The 5394-nt window shown below is 45.3% G+C and overlaps 1 long non-coding RNA gene across 2 annotated transcripts; it reads right to left on the minus strand.

Annotated features, from left to right (window-relative positions):
* Positions 1–387: 387 nt before the first annotated feature.
* LOC104147773 (uncharacterized) lies at positions 388–4801 on the minus strand. 2 transcript variants are annotated; one of them, XR_694961.2, is made up of 4 exons: positions 4434–4801; positions 3253–3376; positions 1144–1335; positions 388–521 (listed from the first exon to the last, which is right to left on the minus strand). It is a non-coding gene; the product is annotated as an uncharacterized lncRNA (long non-coding RNA). The 2 variants fall into 2 exon arrangements; XR_694963.2 differs by having other exon boundaries at positions 3253–3379.
* Between the last annotated feature and the right edge of the window lie 593 nt (positions 4802–5394).

The raw sequence follows: 5394 nt of genomic DNA on the forward strand, positions 1-5394 counted from the left end.
CTTTTATTCCCTGTGGGGATCTCTCTTACAGCACTGTCTATTTGTTCCTCTCTGATTTACACCATGCTTTTCAGCACAGGTTCTTAGCATCTCTCATTTTTCATTTCAACCTTATTTAAGACCACTGACAAATTGCCACCTCCATCTGACCTCCCTCTGGAAGATAACAAGGTTAACATCACTCCCAAACTGAACGGCTGGAGCAGCTGCAGGATCACTGCCTTTCAGTTCTCTGACAGAAGAAGAAACATTAACTGGAGTCATTTATAGAGAATCAGCAAACAAGGAGTCAAAAAGCAAACCCAGCTGCAATCTCAGTTTCCTCCTAAAGTGTTGAATCATATCACAAATTGTGGTAATTGTTTTTTAATTTACTTAAGTACCTACCTAGGTATGTAATTAAAAAGCATGTAGGTGTTTCTTGGGATTTCTTTGGGAATCACAAACCACTTTCAGTCTTACACGTTGTCCGCTTTGAGTCACAGGTGTGGTGAAGCAACCTTTCTGAAGACCGTAAAAACCTTTGGAAAAAGAAAGGGAAAGCTTTAAAGCAGGTGTGACTTGTTGGTGTAAATCATGATTTACAGCTGCTACTAGAAACTGGAGGAGCTCCTGCAGCCTAAAGTTTCTGGGCATGTTAGAGCAGTTGAGAAGGGGATGGGGTGGTAAGTGCAGATGGACCACAGCACTCTGAGGAGCTAATGGCTTTGCAAGTGCTTGCTGCCTTTGCAAGTCAGGTCCTTGTGCTTTTACTGCCTCTGTTCATGTGGATATGAGTTCTCCTATAGCTAGCTGGCTTTTATCACAGGATAGGCTAGGCACATTCTTCAATAAGGGCTTAGCTTCTAGGTTGCTGAGTTTTCTAATGCATAAGCTGGTCTTTTTACTTAAGTTTTAGATAAGATACACCCTCTTTTCATGCTCCTTATGTTTAAGACTGAAGAGACAAATCTTAGCCTCTCATCTGTGTTTTCTCTAAGCAAGTGACTTTGCTTCCTTGTTAGCTTTCATGTGTGACCTCCTCTTTTAAAAAAGAAAAAAAAAGAAAGGCTAAAATGAACAGTGTAACATGCAAGTCAAATATTCCAGGTTGTGGAAAGTTGTTGGGATATTTCTTTGTATTTCTACATCTTCTTCACTTGCCTTGTACTGAGATAACTGAGTTTCTCCTTAAAGCTGTAAAAGCTTGTAAAGTGGCTGTTAACGAAGGTGACTTTGAAGATGAAGAGAGGCTGCTAGTAAATCCCGTCCAGTCTCCTGACCGAAGGCTATATCTGTTTCCCACTGTGTGCGTCCCAGGTTTTGGCTAAATCAAGTTTTTCCAGTAAGACATCCCTATATGAGAGAGAGATAGGAGAGATGCTAAGAACCTATGCTGGAAACCATGGTGTAAACTGGAGAGGAACAAATAGACAGTGCAGTAAGAGGGATCCCCACAGGGAATAAAGGCACTGTGTGCCTTGATACTTCCATTTATAAGACACTGATGTGAGGCCAAGAAGAGACTGGGAACCTTTCACTTCTTTTGTTTCATGCTTTGGTAGTTGTATCTGAACAGGGTTAACTTGGTGCTGATGCTGTGTAATTGTCCTACATTTCTTGTGTTTGGTATTCTGACTGAAACTCCCAGCCATTATGCTGTGATGTTTTCCCTGAGAAGATGCATTTATGTTGTAATTAAGTCGCCTCACAACCTTTTCAAAAACAAACTGAACAGCTTAAACTCCTTAATGGCATGTCAGTACAGAAGAGCAGACATGCTATACTGGCACAATTATCCCAGTAAAATACAGTGCCAGCCACTGTTGGAGCTCCCCACAAGGACACCTCTGTGCTGGGATAGGAGTGGTTTTTCTTTTGCTTTTCTCTGCAACTTCTTCCAAAGGGCCCTCAGCCCAGGGGGTTTTGGGGTGGGCAAGGGACTGCCAGTCTTCTGCAGCAGCTTCACTCTGGGTGCACATCAGGAGCCAGCCCCAGGGGAGATTTTCCAACCTGGTTGGATGTAAAACTCGGGCTTTCACAAGGGCTAAGGAAAGCTCATGATGGCCCCAGTCCTTCCTGTCTTTCTAGGTAAGTCCAGCCCCCTGGGCCCTGTTTAGACCCCGCTAAGGCCCAGGTAGCTCATAAGAATCATGAATTAAATTACTATAACATATTTTCAATCCTACTTAGATTGAACAACAATCCTAGATTTAAAACTCAGGGATACAGTTGCCTCAGACTTTTTTTTTTTAAACATTAAGAGCAACCTGAATATAAAGACATGAAAGTTCACTGGAACCTGTTTCAGCCTGTAAGTGGGTCACAAGACACTGCATAGTTGAGTGAAATAACACCCACGCAAATCAAATAAAAGAGAAGCTAACCTGTATTAAAAAAAAAAAAAATTTCTGGATGCCTTAGTCATAGATGTCGTAGCCATGAAATATTCAAGAGGCCAAGCACTTAGTGGGGAAACGGCCGCAGAGGATGCCTCCAAACCTAAGCACAAAATTATTACACTGACATTAGCAGGTAAATCGCTCCCCTCGATGCTCCAGGGACCTGCGATACATGCAATTTCAATTGAAAATAATGGAATTCATGAGCGTGAACCTGGGAAGCGGTGTCTAGTGACAGCTTTAGAGGAGAAAATCTAGCCAAAAATATCTCATATACAAGCCTGCTTAAAAAAAATACACCTGGAGGGTAGGTAAAACTAAACAAAATCCTGTGCACTGACCAGCTGATATTGCTAAAAGATGGATGCAGCTGCAGAGATCACTGCAAAGTGGAGCAGAGCTGTAATCTAAATAGCTTGACAGGAGGTGTAACCTGTGTTCCTGGTAATCACAGCACAGCCCAAACCTGTGCAGCAGTTTGTCTGTAATTACACCAGGCCTACAGGGCTCCTCGAGCAAGTTTTATGTATTTTAGGGGCCGGGCCTGTCTGCTAGGTGCCTGCAGGTGGGTCACTGCAGGTGAGTAAGGCTGAGGAGCGAGGAGAGACTGGAAATCACCTCCCCGGTGGGTCTGGTTGTGGGAATTCGGTACGGAGGGGGCTGGCTGGGAAAGGGGTGAAGGAGGTGGTGAGCCCCATCCTGAGCCCCCGGAGGGGATAGCTAACACGCTAATCTTGCTGAGCGGACTGAGATGGGATCACGCTGTACGGGTTGGTCTGGGCTCTGCTGGCTTTGTTGGCTTCTGTAGTCAGCTCCTGCGCTCAAGCAGAGTCTGGCTTTCTCCAGCCAGATTTGCTGAGCCCCCGTTTACCTGCGCGGCGGCGGGACGAGGGACGGCCGGGGTGGGATGGGAACTGGGCTTGGCACCGTGTTACGCTGCAGGCTCCCTGTGGGATGGTCGGTGAGTCACTCGGTTTCTCCTTACCTCTGCTTCTCTGCTGGGAAATAGAGGGGAAAAAAACCAGAGATAACTCAGCTATTCTCTTGCGCTGGGCTTGTCCTGTTGATGTCCCGTTGGTTTCCTGGTGTAAGCTCTTTTAGGAGAGACAGGTCTCTCTTCCCATATGAATGCATCATACCCATATGAGTGCATGTTTACAGGCTTCTGGGTGCTACTCAGGTGGAGAGGGACCCTCTCCTCCCATCAGCACTGCCTGCAGTTCCTAATTGACAATAGAAACAGAATGGAATAATTTCGCAGTCAGTGAAAATGTTGATAAAATGGTAGCGACTGGCATATAAAACAGCAGGGACCTAAAATTATTGGTGTCTATTATAATGCTTTGCATGCATTGTCCTGGCAACATAAGTGGATCTTCCTCAAATAGATGGTTTCCCACCATCTGTTTGTCTGAGCCTGAGCTCAGACTGATGCAACAGTCCAGGAGCAAAGCTGCTGCCACTGCTTCCCCCACCTGCACTATCTAACCCAAGCCCCTGCACCCTAAAGGCATGAACACATGTGCTAGCGTCCAGACTGGCTGAAGAGGATGACTTTTTGTATCAAAATTTGGGACACCTTGCTTCTAACTGAAACAAATGCATTATTGGGTCATTTCTCCTTACTTGTCAAAACGGCTTCAGGTTTGGCATCAGCTTAGGGGCAGCCCTGTCAATGCTTCCATGGTCCCAGGATGCACATGTGACAGTGAAAGTGCAATTAGCTGGGCTTTTCTCATCAAGCTGCTGTTGGGCTCTGTTTGTAGATGCTGATGAGAGCACAAAATATTTTTATTGCCTATAAATATGCGCCCTGAAATCTACAGGAAGTTCGTTTTTATCAGCCGAAAGCCCACTTCGGGAGGAAAACTAAACCCCTTGCCCTTGAAATAGCTTCCAAATTCTAAAAACAGCATATCTATCTAGCTAGCTCCCTTAGTTACAGAGCATTAATCACTGCCATATTATACACAGCATGTAAAATTTAAGTAATAGAATCGCTGCCCCCATAGCCATATTTGCAACTAAAAGCTGATAAATAGAACCACTGACCTCAGCTGGTCGATTTAACCCGATGAGTCATGGTCTTGGGGCCACATATGCTTCCTCTGCTAATAATTCTTGTTCCTATTTATTTTTTTGAAGTGCACTGGCATACTGCGTACCACAGAACAGCTTCTCTAATGGGCAGCTCCAGAAATAGCAATATCCCATTAGTTCTCCTTCCTTTGTAAGGATTTCACAGTCGCTATTTATCCTGCGCAGAGCCAGAGGATCTCAAAGAGGTGGGGGCAAGACTGCTGGGAGAGAGGGAGGCTGGCGAGAGTGAGACCGTCTAGCAGTGATTCCTCTTAAAGTTCTCCATTTCCAAAGCACCCTGGTATCTTCTTGCTTTTTGCTTTACAGGGAGCTAAGTTGTAGAGAAAGGCATAGCAGAACTGGGGCTCCTCTGCTTCAGCTGCTGGGAGAGTGATATCTATGCCATGACCGATGGATCTGCCCACAACAATAGCCTTAGCATTGCTCACAATGGGATTGTTTCACTGCAAAACATTGGCCATTTCAGCTTGGCTGAACAAGAGATAGACTTGAATCACAATCAGGGTGTTGTTTTAGTGGTGCAGGTGGTCCATAGTAGACCACTTGTCTTGGACTAGGATCCCCCTGGGCTAGCTGCTGCACAGAAATAGAGCAGAAAAGCCCTCTTACTGTTCCAGTCGGTCCTAATTTGCATGCAAGTTAATAGTCACATTTGTAATATTTAAATTAATGCCATCAGTCACCTCATCAATACATCTGGGTTGATCTAAGCTGGTGAATCACGGTCTTGGGGCCACACATGCTCTCTCGACCAATATTCGGGTGGGTTCTCACAGAGATGACCAGACAAGGGAAGAACGAGGCAAGGCTGGTCAGAGAGATGAGCACTCAGCACTGCCAGCCACCCACTGGTATGCATCTGCCAGGGCAAAGAGGATTTGAAGGAGGACTATGACACTTTGCGGATCATAGG

Source organism: Struthio camelus, chromosome W (genome assembly GCF_040807025.1).
Source record: "Struthio camelus isolate bStrCam1 chromosome W, bStrCam1.hap1, whole genome shotgun sequence".
Lineage (NCBI taxonomy): Eukaryota > Metazoa > Chordata > Aves > Struthioniformes > Struthionidae > Struthio > Struthio camelus.